Source organism: Haliaeetus albicilla, chromosome 6 (genome assembly GCF_947461875.1).
Source record: "Haliaeetus albicilla chromosome 6, bHalAlb1.1, whole genome shotgun sequence".
Taxonomy (NCBI): Eukaryota; Metazoa; Chordata; class Aves; order Accipitriformes; family Accipitridae; genus Haliaeetus; species Haliaeetus albicilla.
In genome coordinates, this window is record NC_091488.1 from 41,003,448 (window position 1) to 41,022,214 (window position 18,767).

An 18,767-nucleotide genomic window follows, 5' to 3' on the forward strand; every position below is an offset into this window, starting at 1 on the left:
CCTTCCAGCAGGTGCCCGGCGGCGTAGGGACAGTACGGAAAAGGTGTTCCCTGGGACGCTCGACAGGTGTTTGGCGCCATTTCTGTGCAACCCTCTGGGCTCGGTCCCTTCAGGGAAGAGGCCGGGCGTCCCAGGAGGCCTGCCACACAGCGCCGTTTATCAGCACCCCGTTTCCTCACCAGCTAACGACGGCCCGACGGCCCAACGCCCCGTCACCCTGACCGGTGCCGTCCGGTTTCACAGCCGGCATGAAGGCGGGATGGCCGCCGGTGCGGGGCCACCCGGGGGGGGGGGGGGCTCTCTCTCTCTCAACTGCCGGGCTCGGCCAGGCCGACCGCTTCAGTCAACGAGACCTGGCGGCTGCCACCCCATCACCGTCCCCCCCCCGGGGCCTGGGGGGGCTCCCTCACGGCCGGCGGGGCGGCCTCCCTCCGCCCAGGCCAAACTTTTCGGCCCAACTTTCCCGCTTCCGCCTGCCGGGGGCTGTGGCGGCGGGGAGCGGCCCCGCGGGGAGCCGGCGGCCTGCTTTGGGGGTAGGCACCGGCCAGATGATGCCGGTTAGTGTTATTGGGGGGGTGAGGGGACAGGGTGGGCTGCCGCCCGGCTTTTGGGGAAGGGGTTTTATTTTGCGTTTTCTCCCTCTTCTGGCTCCTCCTCTTCTTCCCTCCTCCTCAGGGGGAGGGGAGGAGGGAGGCTCTGGGGCAGGAGTAGCCGGAGCAGGGAATTGTTTGGGAGTTCAGTCATCCAAAAGCCGTCTCCCGTATGGAGGATCTGGCTTCCCGCATCCCGGCGCCTCTTCCCTCCTCCTCCTCCTCCTTCTTCTCCTCCTCCTCCTCCTCCTCCCGCCGCGCCTGAGCTCTGCGCGGCCCCCCATCCCCAGCGGCAACCCGCAGAAAAAACACAGCCACCCCCCCAAACCAAGGGCCCCCCACCTTCCCCTTCTCCCCCAAAACAGGCTTTCGCCCTCTTTTTTTACTCTCTTTCTCCCTTTTATTTTTTTTTTATTTTCTTTTTTCTTTTTTTCTCTGTGTGTGTGTGTGCTGAATTCCCCGCAGATCCGGCCTGGAAGTTCCCAGCTCCTGGAGTTAAGCCTCTTTGTTGCTTCCCTTCGTTTGGGGCATCTTTGTGTTTTCCCCCGCCTGCTCCACTGGAGACCGCGGTGAGTGAAGCGAAGGGGGCCCGGGCCCGGACCCGGTGGGGCTGGCGAGGGGCCGGGAGGATGGCTGTGGCGGGCCGAGGGGCACGGGGCTTTTCCCCCCACTTCTTCGGGCCAGCGGCAGCCAATCTTTGTGTGTCAGAGTTTGGGAAGTTGGTGTGGGGATGCGGGGAAGGGGGATCCGCACAGGGACGCGGGAGACGTGACAAGGGCGGAGTGGAGACCCGCTGGTCCCCACCAGCACGGGGCTTGTTTTCGCTCAGGCAGGTGAGATGTGGGGATGGGGGGGACTCGGCGGTTTTCCTTCAGCTCTAACTCCTCGGTCGGTCGGCGTTAATGGAGGGCCCAGTGCATGCACATACACACACACCGCGGTGCTCCGGCGCTTGCCTGAAACTTCCCCAAAATCTTGGTCCACCACGTCGCCCCGTTCCTCGACGCCGGCTAGTCAAGGAGGGACGGACAGTGTGCGGTGGAGCGAGGGAGAGGGAAAAGCTGTGCCAGGTTTCATCCTCCGTTGCTCCAACTCTTGTCAAAAGCTGATGCGAGTTTGCAGGCAAGACCCGGCTCCTGCAGATGCAAAGGCATTTGGGTTTGTGCCCTGTGAAGGAAGGGGCTGGTGCTGCTGCTGCTAAGAAAAGCAGGGGTGGGTAATCTGCGAGTAAAACTTTTGTCGTCGTCTTGTGCAGCCGTAGAGTTTTTCATGGTTGGTGCAAGGATGTGGAGTTAATTTGGGTCGGGGGAAGTAATTTTCTGCGTGGCGGTGGGATGCTGTAGGGTTTGTGCATGCGTGCCTCACTGCTTGGACTGCAACTTTGGCAGGTCCTCTGGATGGTGCCTGTAAATAGAAAATGTGTTGGGGAGAAAGTGGGATGCTGAATTTGTAGCCATGTCCAAACAAGACTTTTTAAAGTGCTCTGAACATATTAATACTCACTTTGAAAAATAATAATAGACTTTAACCAATACCCCTGACTGCCAAGAGGTATTTAATACAAATCTTGTATCTTTGGGCACTTCCCCAGCTAGTTCTGGTACCCCAAGTGTTATTTCACTAGCATTGTGGGAAAGGCAGTTCAGGTCTATTAAAGGGGTTTTTTGGTCCCTGTTTGTTTTAAAGAAACTCTCTTGACCTCTCTGCAGCATTATGCGAGTGGGATAACAGGAATCCACACACACACTCTGCGCCCGCGCATAATTCCCGGCATGTCTTAAATTGCTTGTTTTTCTTGGTGCCCAATTCTCTTAATTTCTACATCGCTATTGTGGTGTCTTTTTGATACGTTCATTTGCAATCTGCCATTAAAGTTTCTTTTCCCATGGGCTGAAAAACTACTGTGGAAAATATTAGAAGAATGTGGGCGTTTTGTAAGTAGGATTTTATATTAGTTTTCTCTTCTTTTGAAACTAACTGCCTCAGTGTACATACGTTTAGAGGAGGGTTCTTGCATATTTATGCATATATACATACATGCAGATACTTTTATTTATTGGGTTGGATACTGAGGCTTATGGCTTGGGGAAGGTTTTCAGCAGAAACACATCATGGGTTTGCAGTGAAGATTTGTTCTGTTTATTTAAGTGACCTAAAGAAATGAAGGTGAATTAACTTCCCATGCTAATAGGAGTCATCTCGGGATCTTCTGAGGTAAATAGGACAATTGGGGAGGGCTGTGAGCTCCCTGCTGGGTGCATGATATTCTCTGACAAGAAATAAATGGAGTTTTGTTCCATGTACTTTTCTTAACCCTCCCCTCTAGATACAATTACAGGGACTCATCCTGCATGTACAACGCAGACGAGGTCCCAGTAGGTGTTTGCTGCGAGGGTTGAAGTCAGATACAGTGCAGTCCTCCCTGCTGGTGTAGTTCCCGTTGGGGAAAATGAGGCAGGTTCATCTGAGGGGTGCACAAGGATCCTATACAGATTTGAAAGGCAAGTTCAGTTTTCTCCCTCTCTCATACAAACGCGCACCCACAGGACCTTTCTGTGAGAGATATCCCGGTACAAGTAGCTGGATCCACACACATATCTTCTCTGCTTGGTGCAAAGAATTATTACAGGTGAATGTATGTGCTACAAACTGGCATGTAAGTCTTATGGCTGCTATGTATCCCTACAATCTGGAAAATACAGCTTTTCTGTACCTTGTACTGACATGATACAGAAGCACAGAGCAAGAGGTTCTTAAAGATTGCAAAGTGAAACCCAGTGCCTGGTGTTTGCAGAGGTCTTTCCAGCTGTTCGGGTGCGAGACTCCTGGCTTGGAGTTTTGCTCCATCGAAGGACAGGTGAATCATTGCCCAGTGCCCCCCACTCCTTGAAACTCTGTTCTGTCCTCAAAACTAACAGCAGACAGATCCCTCCAAGCCTTTAGTACCAAACTGGCAGCCCTGCAGTGCTTTCAGGGTGCTGGTACTGCTGTGAAGCAAGCAGCCTGCTTTGTCCCCGTCCTCCCCAGTGATGCAGAGGGGAAACTTGCTTTGCTGAGTTAAGACGACTAATCTGTTTAGGGCAGACCTGAATTTTTGTAGTGTCTCATCATTGTTACTGAATGACCACACTTGACTGAAACACCACCAGATCTACCTGCCAGTGCTTCCCGGCGTCTTCCTGAATCGCATGTCCTCAGGAGCACAGAAACCTTGCAGTGTGATAACATGCACAGCAAAAAAAAAAAACCTATTACTTCTTCTACCTGGGCTTTGGGAGGGAAAATGGGTGATAGGGCAGGAAAGACACTCTTCAGGTGAAAGCACGGGTTTGGATGTGGAGGTGTTTGGGCTGTGTCCTCAGCCAACACACATGCACTCCGTGAGCTTAAACAGTTTCTTCCGCAGCCCTGTGCCTTGTTTTTCCCATGCAGAAAACGGGGTTAAACCCTGTGCCGATGGGGTGAGCACTGTGGAGGGCAGATATTGCCATCCATGTTGACTCTTGCCAGCTGAGTGGCACCCACCCTGGTGTCTCTCAGAGCAGAGCTCAGGCACACCAGGGAGGACCTGCTCTGCTGTGCTGAGCCTCCCCAGGACTGCCGCAGGGCTGGAGAGGCACCTTTACGCCTCCGAAATCGCTCCCTTTTCCCAGGCAGACAGACAACCCCCCCCAGGCCTTGTGTGCCTTATGAAGCAGGGGAGAAGTGGCAGGGAAGAGTGCATTGGGGACCACGTTGGTTATTTTAGCCCAGGTTGGCCCGTGGGTGGGTTCTCGGAGACCTTGGGCTCAGTTAGTCTCAGCTTAGTCGCTCAGCCTGCAAGATGTTACACTAGAAGTAGGCCAACGTAACTCCAGGTTAACTAAAGTTTCTTTGGCAGTAAATAATGGTGGATTGTTTGTTTTAATGCCTGATGCCGAGTGCCTCAGAGGTATGAGGCACAATTCCCTTGGACTTCTTTAATGTGCAAAGATGGCTTGATATATTACTGCTGGCATGTTATGGACCAAGGCTTGCAAATCTCTTGGTTTAAACTGTTACCTCCCGGGCTAAAAACTTTGCAGTGCGAAATTACAGTTAGGATGGGATATCCCGCAAGGAAAAAGCTCTCCTGCAAAATCTTCGGAGACTTCCTGTTTCTGGTTAGACTGAAAACATCCTGAGGGAAAAACCTGCTGCTGTGTGTTTTGGTGCTCCTGTGGTCAGTCTCGGTTTAAGAGGTTGTTATGTATTCCAGTTCCTAGGCCAGGAGAACAATTTAAGGTGAATAATGACTAAATGAATTGCAGGTCCTTAGGTAGAACAGGGGTGATTATCATCTTAGAGTTTTCTAAATGTACTTTGGGTAATGGTTCAACAAAATGTATCGCAAACATCTTTTTTTATTTCCTGGTGTTTGGTTTAGTTCCTCTTGGCCCTGAATCATACAACATTGTTTCTGGTGCTTCGTTGGCTGAACATAGTGCTTGAAGCTGGTTTTCTGGAGGGAATGCTTGCAGGATGGGAGGCTTTCAAAATTTGCTTCGTATGCATATTTGCACATAAGAGTTTTTTAAAATCAACTCTCCACAGGAGCTTGTGCTCCAGCAACACAGCTGTATGAGTGTCCATAGGAAGCTAGGACAAAAGGAGCACGGATGCAGTGGAAGCAAGTCAGTTGAAGAGCTCAGAAAGATATTTGTTGCAGGGAGAAAAACACTCGATGCTTACACAGTCCCAAAGCTGCTGCAGGCAGTGCAGAGCTTTCTACAGAAACAGGGAACAACAGATCCCTGCCCTGAGGATGCTGCATGCTCCTTTTATTAAAATGGCCTCTCCTTCCCTGTGAAAGGACAAATGGGATGGGAGGCTCAGCTGTGCTCAATGGGGTTGTTAGCAGAGCACCTGGCATGGTGCAGACAGGGTGCCTGAGAGGGGCTCTCGGGGCTGCTGTTGTGTGTTGTAGGAGCTCTTGAGTAAGAGGCAGTGCCAATTTATTTTGGCTCTGGTGGGATCGATGGAGGGAAATGTGCTTCAGGGAGCGTGTGGGACGTGCTTGAGCTTCTTCGCCCTCCTCGCAGGCAGTGTGCCAGCACAGAGGTGAGAGCCAAACTTTACCCTTGCTTTCTGCTCAGCTGCTCTGGGGAGGCTGCTGCCCTGTGGCCAAAACTCTTCCCTGAGCTCCCCTTAGACGTGAGGATGGCGACGGCACCTTGTGCCCGTGCAGCATGTTGGAGGCTTGCTGGGCAAAGTCCAAACCACACCACAGCGTGTTGCCCCTATGAAAACCCACTGTTGTCAAGTTGACAGAGGTTTTGGGCTGTGGTGTCTCTATATATGTCTGTGAAAGCCAGATGGTGTTTTGGAAACCGGTCATTTTTCATTAACTTCTGTGCCCGGCATAGGCAGTAAGTCTTTCACCCTGAGCCCTGCGGCGGTAATGCCATTTTGGCTCTCTAAGGTCCACTCTGGCAAAGAGATTAGCCAGCAGGTCATACTCTTATGCAGAACCACAGTCCTGGGGCCCTGCCAAATGCAAGGATGTGTTCACTGGTTGCGACGTCAGCGAGTCTGAACAAGCTTGTGTGTCTAAAGACTGTGCATCAGGCCCTTCTGCTGTTCTTTAGATCGTAAGAGTGGAGAGGAAAAGGGTGTAAAGATCCCTGTCAGAACTGTGTCGTCAGCTTTCAAATACCAAAATGAGGTTCCTTTTTATTTTTCTTCTAACAAACAAAAGGACAGGTTAGGCAGAGCCCTGTGAATCAACGTGTTAAGCTTAGTGTGTGTTAAGAAAGCTTGTGGTGATACAAACCTACTGAGGTAGTCTTTGAGAAATAAACCTCAAATGTGGATACGCTGGCCTAGAATTTTGCATTTATATGCAAAATGCAGCTTCCTCTGATAATGTCACTGTAATTTATCCTGGTACTTTCAGGTAGAGCAGCCACCTCACTTAGTGATGCCAGCGTTTTAGGGCGCAAGCCTGGGAGCTGAGGAGAGCTGGGCTTGGTTCTCTCCCCTATACTGCAGATTTCCCCCCAGGTTGGGGCAGGTTGCTCTTTGCCTCAGCTCTCCACCTGCAAAACCTGTAAGTGGCACTTCCCTGCCTCCTTGTGGTGTTGAGGATAGGTCTGCTGGAGATCGAGAGAGACCATAGGTTTGCTGGCCCTGGAAAAACCTCTTGAATAAGGACCACAGTTGGTTTCAGCAGAGAGCCTCTTGCGGCATTGGCAGCCCGATGGGAGGCTCCTGCGGTTGCCTCTGGGGACGTCTGCCCCGTGCGCTGGCTGGATGCGGGCTCTGTGAGGGCTGCGTGATGCTTTTGGTTTGGAGGGTAGGCTGGGTGTGCGGCTGTAGAGAAGCCCCTCTCTCAGCGTGACCCTTGGGGAGTCTAGCATAGGTAGTAGCACTGCAGCTGCAGCGAATTTATGGCTCCAGCCAGTGGTGGTACAGAGAGGCCATTGTAATCCTATGTGCTGTACAGTGTACATCTCAACAGGCAAAGTGGCTCCTGGGTTGGGTTTTTTTTTTCTCCCCCCTCCTCCTCTCCATCCCTTCACGTCTAGCTTTATGAAGTTCCTCCCCTTAAATTGCAAATTTGGCCTTATCTTCAAAGAAGCCCTTTGGTGCCAAGCTTTTAAAGGTAGGGAGGAGGCGAGAGCAAAAACATCAAATCCTTTAACAGCCCAGTTGCCAGAGAAAATGTTTTTTAAAACAAAATCTGAAACCTTAGTGTTTGAGATCCAAAGCTGAGATTGAATACAAGTATGGGCCTTGTCCCCGGAGAGTCGCAGCGCTGGGAATACGCTGGCAGAGACCATGGAGCGAGGATTCTTGTGCATGCACGCACACAAATAGACAATTATTTGGAAGCCAATAGTAATCTGGATGCTGAATAATAATTTACTTCATCTAGTGCCTTCTGTCCCAAGTTGGTCCCTGAGCTGTAGCTGACATGGAGAGTGTTCTCGTCATTCCAGCTCTCCACTGGATGGCAGTCCCCTCTGGGGCAGGAAGGTGGTGCTTGCTTGCACGTTCCTCGGCCGTGGGTGGTAAAAAGGACTAGCTGGCCCCGCTTCTTTAGAGCCTGCTGCTGTCAGTGAGAGATTCCTTTGGGTCCCCTGAATGGTGATGGGAATGTGATTTTTTTTTTTTTTTTTTCTCCCCCCCCCCCCCCCCCCGAAGAAAGCTGCTTGTTTAACAAACCCAAGCAGTGTCAGATTGAAGGGGTGGGTTTGAGTCCCAGCATCAAGAGATGTTTTCAAAAACGTGCTGGGTGGGATTTTTCAAAAACACCTGGGATGACTTTAATGATGTGGTGGAGAGTCAATGAGGCTTGTGCATTGAGAGACCAAACAGCTCTCCCCTCACTTTTAAGTACAAGGTCACGCTTGGCAGGTTTGTGGGATGGTCCCACTGTCACCAGTGTAACAACTGCCCAAATTAGTCCTGACCACCTACTCCTGCATGGAAGTGGACTCTTTATTTCAAAAGTGGCTATCAGGCACATCTTAGCTTGCAAGCAGTTGAAGTGCAGCTTCTAAGCCAGAGCCATCTCGGCAGAAAGAGAGCAAGATGGCTCAATTATCCAGCCATAATGGGGTCTGAATCCAATGAGGAGCACCCCATCACTGGCTCCTCAGGGGCCTTGCAGCACAGCCAGCCAGACCACAGCAGATTTGTGGGACCCTGGCAGGAGAAAGGCTTGACATCTACTAGCTTTTGAGTCCCTTTGGGGACTTCCCTACCCCTCAGCTAGCCAAGCAGGGTATCTGGCTTGTAGCTGTCAACCACTGCTGGAGCTGCAGGCTTGTAGGGTGACACAGGGCTGTGAGAAGCTGGAGCATGGAGGCCTCCTCAGAGAGGCATGCCAGCTGCTCTGGATGCATCCATCATCACTGTTTCATCACTCTGCTGTTGCTGTTGGGGTGTCTGGGGCTGGCCTGAAGGGAAAAAGTCTTTGCTTCCCAGCAGGTGAGGCACAGAGCTCATGGTTGCGTACCAGCTTGTGCCTGAACGCTTCCGTAAAGCTGTAGAGAAAGAGTCCAAGGCACCACAAGGGCTAGTTGCTTTTGAGGACCTTGCTGCTCTGGGTGCCTGAGCTGCCGTGAATGTTGCAAGGGTAGCTTAGCACATTGGCACTCCAGCTCCAGGCCCTGCCAGAGATGGCTGCCCAGCCAGCAGAGAGGGAGAAGGTCTTGGGATCATGGTCAACTATGCTGGGTGACCACGCAGCCCATTTGTTCGATGATGGATGCTGAGAAAGGGAGGTCAGTACCAATGTATGGAGCTGGCGCCTGGGTGTGCATCTGCTGACCCTGCTCCCTTCTTGGCAGGGAGGTAAGTAGCTGGTTTGGGGAAGCGTTAGGAAAGAGCAGTATGGTTTACATGGCTACAGCAAGACAAGCCAGTCCTATATCTCATAGGACAGGCACCAGTCTACTAGCAAGAGCTAGCTGTACTTGCCTGGTATGCAAATATGCAATACAAGCTGTGGGATCCTACTGATTGCGTTGTGAAGCCTGTTGTCTTTTGTGGGAGCAAGGGTCAACTATTTACATCATGTAGCAAGTTAGGCAGGAACATACTTGCTAAATATACAGTTGTCCAGTTTTCCTCAGGATTGCCTGGACTGCGGATCTGGGGAGGAGGGAAAAGGAGCACAAAGAGAACAACATCTAGAGCAAAGTGGCAAGCCATGTTTATCGTTGATGCCTGACCTGCACTCTACCTTATAATCTGTGTCCCCTGGGATAGCTTCGGACATCCCTAACCTCTGAGCCACTTCAAAGAACCACCTTTAAAAAATTTTCCCAAACTAGTGACCAAGCAAACAAGCAAAAATTTCAGCAGCCACAAAAATGTGAGCGTAACCCAGTTTTTGCATAGCTCCAGCATTGAAGATAAGTAGAGGTTTCTTGACATTGACTCTCTGGATGAAGGCCTGAGAAAGGCCTGCCACGCCATCTTCCCCCATCACCGTATTCCAAAACCTAAATTGTTATTTGTATTACAGTTGTGTCTACAAGTTTTAACCAAGGCTGGGACCTGGCTATGTTAGATACCACGCTAACTTGTAATGGAAGACATCCCCATTCAAAACGGCAAGACAAATGCAGAACAGGCGGTAAAAACAGAGCATGAAAAAGGACACGTGTGCGTTGGACTGACTCAGCAGGTCAGCACTGGAGCTTGGTACAGACCCTGTGTTGCCTGATACCCAGTCCCATGCTCTGCCTTGCCCTGTTCTTCAGAAGAGGTCAAAGTCAAGCATAGCTAGGGCTTGACTGAGAGTTGTCTGCCTTGAAGCTGAGAGTTGTCCATAGCAGAATCTCATCTTCATTAGCCCTCAGCTCGCATCAGTCAATAAAGAGTGATGTGGCTTCATGTGCTCCAGTAAGTGGTTGCCCAAATGGGGCAGTTGGCACTGCAGGTGTTGTTAGTAGCATCTTGCCACTGTGGCATGCCTTGTGTTGGGGCAGGCAGACGGTCTCGCAGAGCTGAGACTCCTGCCTGTCTTCAGAAGGCAAACAAGCAGGAGCTCTGCTGGGATGCTGGGGGAGTGGCAGATGGAAAGCAAGAGCATGTGGCTAAAGGGGAAGGAAAGGAGCCAGTTATGACTTTAATTCTCTCCTGTCAGCTAGTTTTCAGCTGTGGCATCGTGCTTTGAAAGATAGCTGAGAGAGCTGAGCGCCAGTGTAATAAAAGTGTTTTGCCTGGAGCATGCAATCTCAAGTAAAACAATCTCATTATATAAATATTGTGTGCCTTCTTTCTCGGGGCAGGGGGGGGTCTGGGACTGTGCTCCTCCTGCTCTGGAGGCACTGGGTTTCAGTGCACAAGCTAAGGATAAAATCTAACAGATACTGCTGAGGCCAAGTCCGTGGCTTGCACTGTGGCCCAGGTGCAAGAAGCAATGTTGCTCACCTCTCCATGGTCAGCACAGAGGTACCTTATGCTGTAGGGAGGTGCAGGAGGAGGGATGAGGAGCAGCAGGGTTACAAAGAGCTGCTCTTCTGAGAGCTGCAAGCCATGCTGTGTGGCTGGGGATGCACAGGGGTACCCGAAGGCTAACCTGACCCCTGCAGTCCCAGGTAGCCCAGGATGGTGGAGCAGCTGTGTGGACACCAATGGCAGGACATGAGCAAAACCTGGCTTGATGAGGTAACTGGGAACTGTCTCTTGAGGGGGATGGGATTGCTTCAGTGAAACCCAGGCAGGTTCCTTCACCCCTCCTTTCTTGTCTGACTTACAGCACTGTTTTGGGGAGCAGGTGGGGATGCGTGTGCATCCTCTTCTGGCATCTGTTGTTTTGCAAAAAGCTGTGGGCAAACTCTCCTGGGGGGTGCTTGTGGCCATGTCCTGCTGCTCTCTGAGTAACAGCCCAAACTGCAGTTGGAGGCTTTTTGCTTAGAGGAATGCTTTGAAACATATTGTTTTTAATGGGACTATGTTGCCAAGGGCTCTTTGTGGCTGGATGACGAGATGACTCCTTGCTCTGCTCTCTCTGCAGGAAGAGGAACTTATCTGAAGCAGGACTCCTCCATTTTACAAGTGGGTTTTATCTGCCCTCTGCAAGCTAAATAATTTAATTACAGAAGAGATCTTAGATGAGGTGTTTGGGCCCTTACAGTTTCACCCCGGCTCATTCAGTGCCTTGGGAGTGGAAGGGTGGTGGGAGATGCCAGGCAGCTGCACAGTTATGGCTTTTTCTTCTGTTGGTCCCAGGTCACTCCTCGTGCATGAAGGACTGCGAAGAGGCACCAACGTAGCTGTTGCCTTCATTTCTGTCCAGCTGAATTAGGCAGGGTGTGGGATGGAGAAGGTGTGAAAAAATGGGTTTGTGCCACCATCCCTCCTTGTGCTTAGGGAAATTAATCTCTTCCTCTTTCCCGGCACACACATCCCTCTCAGTTTTGCCGGGGAGGCTTTTTTTTTCTCAGATCCCACAATGGGGAAGGAGAAAGGGATTACAGCTGAGGCTGCTAGCGTGCCCGTTCCCCGCGTGTGTGCTGCCTCCCAAAGGATGCGGGGGCCACCGCCAGGCCCTCGCACCCCCCTTTCTCCTCATTTTTTCTGTCTTTAATTTCCCCTCCTCTGCCTGAGGTCCCTGTGCCGCCAACAACAGTTGCCGGGGCTGAGAAGGGCTTGTTGAGCCGTATCCTGGATGCCCCTGTCCCTACTTGTTTTGGGAAGGCTGATAAGGAACGACTAGGGGCGGCTCCCCAGGCGCCAGCCCGCTGCCAGAGAGGTGCTCCCAGTGCTCCCAGCCCTCGCCGACCCGGGGCGAGCACAGGCCGCTGGCATGTCAGAGCAGGTTCGGGGAGCCCTTGCCCAGGCAGGGTGGCTGCCTGCAGTTGCAGGCAGGGCTGCTGCCTCCCCAGAGGTTATTCTGGAGAAATACCATCCTTGGAAGGAGAGCCACGTCTCTCCTGCCCTTCTTTCCCCACCCTCAGCCGGTGGATTGGGGCTCGGGGGTTCGAAAGCAACGTTTCCAAGTCTCCGCCAACGATTCCGATCTCGCAGCATTTTGCAAACTGGGAAGGTGTTGTGTTGACCTGTCTCCTCACAGGCAGCCGGGAGAGCGGCTCAGCGGGGCCGGTGGACGTGGCATACGCTAAGTGCCAGCATCTGTAAAGGGCATGTAGGCACCAGGCCAGAAAGTCTCAGTGAGCTGTTAATGAGCCACAGATCGACAGCTTTATCTGGGAGCCTGCTGCCTTGGGCTTCTAGAGCTTTCTGCTGAAGAAATGTATGAGTCAAAGCTGGTGGTGGGTAAGGGTTGGGAAGGAAGACCCTAAAATAAAGATCCTAAGAAAGGCGCGCCTGGGGTGGACCTCAAGAGATCGCCTCTGCCAGAGGCTCCTCGTGTTTTTTCTGAAGGTCTCCTTAACTTCTCGGAAGCTGCAAAAAAAGACTCATTTTCCATGTAACACCTTTGTAGTCAATAGGTAAGACCAGCAGAGGTTTATCTGTGGCTTTTAGAGTGGCAGCTCTCCAGAGGCTTTGCTGGGGTACAAAGCCCCGGAGGCCGCAATGGATGTGTTCCCCTCTTGCACGGGGAAGGACGCTCCCGACAGATGTTTGTTATCGGCAAAGCAAAGCGGAGGAACAGACAAACTTCAGCTGGTGAGAAATGCAGAAGGAAATTACTGTTGTTTCCCTGTTGGGCTTGCAGAGGGAATTCTGGAAGCTGCTTTTTGTCCTGTTGTTACAGTTTATGTTTATGTAGCTTATCTCTTTCATGAGGGACCCATTAAATCCTGCAGAATGTTGTCAGTGTGACTATATGAGAACAGCTTGCTTTACCCATCCCAGGGCTGAGTGTGCCAGCTGCAAAACTGGATTTAAAATCATGGAGCAGCATTTCCTCAAAACTGAGGAGTGCTTTTCATCCTAAAAGAGTTTATGGTATTTTCCAAATTAAGAAACGGTCAATAATTTCCCTACTGGTAATTCTGAGATTGTATTTCTCTTACATAGCTGAGTTTTCGCAGTTGCTACAGGGAGGGGTGAAGTCCTTATTCCTTTCCACTTGTAGTACTGCATTTGTGGTCTGTAGCAAGTGACAGTATTTAACATAATTTGGAAGGTAGGTACTGACTGAGCTGGTCTACATACAGATGACTTTGCACTGAACAGTGAAAGTTTTTTCTAGGGGTATTTAGTGCTATGGGACAGTCACAGACTTCCCTTCTCAGAGAAAGTGTTGACAGTCTCTGTAAGCAATTAGAGATAAATGTCCTTGAGGCAGAGGATGTCTTTTTATTGTGGTTTTGTAGAGTACCTAATACTGAGGTCTTAAAGGACTCTCTGTAAAATAAGAGAATCAAATAGTCCTTATGTTCCTTTACTGGACAGTAATGTAAGGATCTTCGAAAGATCCAAAGAGTTTTAAAGATATTTTTTTTCCTGGTAGACAAGTGAACAAATGTCAGAGGTTTGCTGTGTCCTCCCAGATCACTGCTGGGTGAGTCTTTGGAGAGTGTGATCTCATCTTTTCTGTGAAACGCCTACTAATGCCTCTCAAGCAAAGGTGATTTTTGCATTAAAAAGGCTTTCTAAATTGATAAAGCAATTCACAGCACAAAAGTGTCTTAGTCCTTTGCAGCAGAGGAAGAAGTAGACTTCTTGGCCTAGACTATTGCTGGGGCCTTTAAGAATTTCTTGGGCAAAACAGTGTACGTTAATAGAGAGTAGATTCACTTCTGTTCTGCTTCTGTTGTCACCGCCCAGGGGCTGGTATCACTGTTTCTTCCTGGTCTCTTTACTGCTTACAGTTTTCTCCAAAAATGACTAAACATATAAAACAAGGATTGGGTTTGGGGGTTGTTCTTTTTTTTTTTTTTTTTCTTCCCATATTCTAGGACAGACACTGACCACAGTCATGTATTTGTTTTTCTCCCATACTTCCAAATGCAGTCACATAACAATAGCCTGGAAAAAAAGTACTGGAAGTACATTTGGTCATGAATTTGTTTCCTTTTTTGGGCTACAGGAAGCAGTTTAGCATTTGGGTGAGGAGGCTGGGACCTCCAAGCCATCTCTTCCAAGGTTGAAGGGGGTTTAAATGGGCACCATCCTGGTAAAATGAGAAGTACCGTAGAAAGGCAGCCTTTTGGGGGCAAGCACTTCCATTGCTCCACGTGCAGAGCCTCATGCTTGGGGGCCCTTTTCTTAGCTGGCCCCAAGACGTTATTTGCTATTTACGTAATAGTGGAGTCTTGTAGAGATACTGCTTAACATGCTTTGTCTGCCACTGGCAGGCAGGGATGGGCTAGAAGAGAAATGCTGCCTCCCGTATCAGGCTGCTTCAGGAGTGGGTGACTTTGCTTTCCTTAACAGATTGCTAATAGAAGGTAGTGGGTGGTGTTGTCTTATTTATTTTATGTAGGATGTCATGACAGATGGTGATTTTGAATGTTGTCCACAGCTGTAGAAACTGATTGCTTTCTAAACCAAGTTGACTAAGGTGGAGGCATGGGAGCTGATGAGATGCGGGATGATCTGCAAAAGAGGAAAACCGATCAGAGTACCAGTTGGCTGTGCTCTGTTGTCTCTCTCCTGAGGAGCAGGAAAAGAACTATTTTGCAGACAGGGTTGGGAGATAAGTTTTCAGTGTCTGGATCTTTGGGTCTTGGGAGGTGGTATCACCGTTTACAAGGAAAATGAAAGGTCATCAGGTGGGACAAAAATGAATATGTGATTGCTGCACTGGTCAGGAGGGTGGCTGTTAAAATCTCAAACAGTACAGGTGGTGAAATCTTGAAATTTTATTGATGGTTCAATGGATTTGGTCCTTATAGGAGAGAAATCGAAAGCAAGTGGAGCTTATGCATACTGAAGAGAGAATACCATCTGATAAAGGCTAGACCAGTAGGTAAAGTTTTCAAATTGCAGGAAATTTCCTTAAAGTATTTATTTATTTATGGCTTTGCCAAAAAATTTTTGACCAGCTGTGTTTAAAAATATAACAGTAATGAGATACTTAAAAAAAGGAGTTAATCTCTCCCTCTCTTTGACATGCTGCAGAGCACCAGCTGTAGCACAAATGAGCCCCGAGGAATCAAAATGGCATAGCCCTGCAGCCTGCGAGCCAAAGTCACACCTTGAGAAGCCAAACCCTGGAGGGAAGCACCGGCCTGTGGCAGGTCACAGGGATGCTGGAGGGGTGACCCTTTGGCCATCCTCCAGGAGCGGCAGGTTCAGCCTGCCCAGTTCTTCAGGGTTCCCCAAATGTCCCCAGTTCCCACAGCCCCCCAGCCTCTTGTCCTCAGGGCAGCAAGACCCAATTTTGTCTGTGGTGCTGGGAGGCCTTGAACTGTCTCTGACACCCCTGATGGGGAAATGCTGGAATGAGGAGGAGGGGAAACCAAGGGCTTTTGTACTGAGGGAACAAAAAGCATCCTCTGTGTGTCCTTGGGTTCAGCTATTACAGACTCTCCAAATTGGACTGCTTTTTTGTTTTGCTTTTAAATGCTTCTTTAGCCAATGTGATTTAAAAAAATTTTTTTTTTTTTTTTTGGCTGGAGGGTGTCTTTTTGGGAGACAGAGCCAGTCCAGGGTACTTCATTTGGCCCATCCAGCTTATCCACAGAGCATGCACAAGCCATCTCCTCTGGGCTCATTTCCTCTAGGATTCCCTGTGGCTTTGCAATGGCCAAGCCTTTGTGTTTGGTATCGAAGGCAGAAGGGCCAGCAAGGACAGGCCAGCTGTGCTGTGTCCTCCAGCCCTCTGCCAATGGGGGCTCAGTGCGAGGTGGGGGAACGCTGGGAGGGCTACAGCTGTGAGAGTGGTGAAAAGTGTGATTGGCACGAAACTGTTTTGAGGAAGAAGATGCCTCTTCTGATGATGGTGGGGGTGGCACATGGGGGACTGGAAAGGTAAAGCAAGTTAGGTTTGGTCCTAGGTGGAGGATTGTGTGGAGAAGTCTTGCCTCCTCTGGGCCTCCTGGTTTCAGCTTCAAGATGACATATCACAAGAGAAAAATCTCCTCTCCCTGCTGTTTCCTTTTTCAACCACTGGTAGCTAATCAAGATTCAATTTTAATGACTTCCCTCTACTCTCTCTGCTTCCTCTCCCCCTGCCCCACACATGCCTTTTTTTTTTATACTTTTTTTTTTAAATGCATTTCTTTTTGGCAGGAGTTGAAACGCAAGAAGCGTTTGGACCAAGATGAAACCAGTGGAGGAGCATGTTGGGCAGTGCAGTGCTTTGTTCTGAGTTCAGGGGGAGAAAAGGGGGAAGCGAGGGGGGACAGGATGTCATTTCCCAGATGGGGACCCTGCCAAAGATGTTCTTGCTTCAGAAAGCAAAGAGTAATTTTTGAGGTTATACCAGGTTTAACCCTTTGTCGTCTCACTTCTGCCTTGCAAGGAAACACCAAAGTCCCTGGACCTGAAACGGGGCTGTGTTGTATTATGTGGCCCAGGTCTCAAGCCAATGTCTGCTGTTATGACTAAAGGCTAATGATAGTCCAGGGTTCTTGCTGGAAACCGTAATGAGTGGATGAGAAATCTGTGCTTATTTATCAGTGAGGGTCCAGAACTAGTGCGGTTGCCATTTGAAAAACAAGATCAGCATGTTCCTTACAGGGCGTCAGGACTGCTGTGCTGTTTCCTGCCCTGCCAGAAGCACCTGGCAGGATTTGGGATGCTGCTGAACTCTGTTTCAGCTGTTCCCATCGTGGGGCAGGGAGTACTTTTGCCTCCTGATGTGCAAGATGCTTGGGAAACACCTTGTCCTTTGACCAAAGGAGCGCTGCACTGCTGGGGCTGGGGCAGCAGCAAGCCCCAGCCCTGGGTAGCTCGTGATTGTGCTGAGGACCGCTGGGAGATCACAGCATTGGTTCCTCGTCTCTGTTTTGAGCCAGTCTCCTGTGCAAGAAAATTGTGTTGTTGGAGGGTATGGGGGGTGGAAAACTTCCATAGGCATGTACTGCTGTATTTGTGACTGCCTGGGGCCATAAATATTGCATGGTGTGTAGGCTGCTGATTTAATTGCCCCGGGACTATTGCACAGTAGGAAACTGAGGGTGAGGATACAGGAGGGTAGCAGACAAGGGAAAGTTAAAGCAACTCTATCTCTTCATTAAAATCTCTTCAAGGTTGTAAGTCCTTGGAGCACCTGTGTCAGGACTCCAGAAGAGCTCAAGTACCTCCTGATTAAAAACACCCCAGGGTTTTGGTCTATGGTGCTGGGCTGTTGGTTGGTATGGAGATCCAGCCTCTTCCATCTGGATGGGATTCTCCTGGGAAGACCACCCTCTTCCCTCAGAGCTGGAGGGGATCAATGCTGTATGGATAAAATGCATACAAAATGCAATCTCCTGTTGTGAGAACTAGGGCAGAGTCACTAGTCACCACAACTAAACCTGCAAGACCCTTCTTCACGAGGACCAGCAGTCCCTCTGGCCCTCCAATCTCTCACAGTCCCTTTTCTCTAGCTAGGAGGATAACAGCTTTCCTAATCCCCCCATGAATCTCCTGAACATAAACACAATTTTCAGCTCCAAAGAAGGTGTCAGTAACTTTGGGCTGGAGACCACAAACATCTTCCCAGCAGCTTTGCCTGCAGCATGTGAATTTTTGATCACTTGCACAGAGTGCAGCTGGCTACAAACATGCCAAGGGATGGTCATAGCAGCACCACTGTCCGTGCATTGGTGGCCAGCGACTGGTAGGGAAGTGATGCATCCAGTGCTGGCCTTGAAACATGCCTTGTATCTTGCATGCTTCTTTCTAGACAGCCAAGAGAGGTCTGATCTGTAGGAAATGAATATAACACCAATCTGGTGTCACCTGTCAGGATGAGGTGGGGAAGAATAGGGGCACGTGGACAGAAGATGTGTGTGCAGGATCACCTGGATGGGTTTCAACTTTATTTTTTGACATATGCAATCTTGAATGCTTTCCCATGGAGGTCAGTAGACCTGGTTGGAAATTGCATGTGCACAACTTACTGCACAGCATATCTGAACTTGCATATTTTTCATCCCTTTTCTTGGACCCCTTAAGTCAGTCATGTACCCTTTTCAGCAGTCTTGCGAACCATGGGTGGGAAGCACTGACCGATGGATGGGCACTTCGGTGGGAAGCAGAAGACCAATGTTTCCCTCCACTTGATCGGTGCCACCGAGCACTCCTGGTTTCAGGGCTGGGATCAGCTGACTTGCCCTTAGATCTGTAGTGCATTTGGCCTGAGTGTCTGCCTCCACATCAGCACAGTACCACCACAGGCTTCTAGGTAAAGTGGGACTAAAAATAAATGCATGACCCCAATAGCTGTTGGGTATCACTTGTTATCTTGGAGGACTCCCTTCAGCCTGGAGTTTGGCTTCATTTCACTTGCCCAAGTGGTCACATGTATATGCGTGTGGTGCAGGAAGGTGTCTGTTGAACCCACACAGACCGCTGTACCCACACCTACCCGGGTCTGCAAATCCTGTGCTGGATGAAAATATTTTGAAGGCCTGAATTGCTCCTTGTTCATCTAACCTGGTGGTGGGTCTTCCTGTAGTAGCTCAGCCCCTTGGCTTCGCTAGTGCCTGCTGATGGGCTCGGTTGGCCTGTGACAGCTGATCATGGGGCATTTGCAAATGGTGCCACATTGACTCTCCTGCTTCTCCTTCTCTGTTTACTTAGTTCTTGGCAGCTGCATGTTTGAATGTTTGCTTGACAAACATTTTCCCTGGAGTC

The 18,767-nt window shown here is 50.0% G+C and overlaps 1 protein-coding gene across 6 annotated transcripts in view; it reads left to right on the top strand.

Annotated features, from left to right (window-relative positions):
- The first annotated feature begins 716 nt into the window (after positions 1-716).
- BOC (BOC cell adhesion associated, oncogene regulated) overlaps positions 717-18,767 on the top strand; it is a 57,358-nt gene continuing 39,307 nt past the window's right edge. For 3 of the 6 annotated variants that reach the window (XM_069785767.1, XM_069785770.1, XM_069785771.1), the window contains exon 1: positions 719-1,159. The gene's annotated coding sequence lies outside the window, so the exon portion shown is untranslated. Of the gene's footprint in view, positions 1,160-18,767 lie in introns of all 6 variants that reach the window. The other 3 variants (XM_069785766.1, XM_069785769.1, XM_069785765.1) reach the window with 2 other exon arrangements.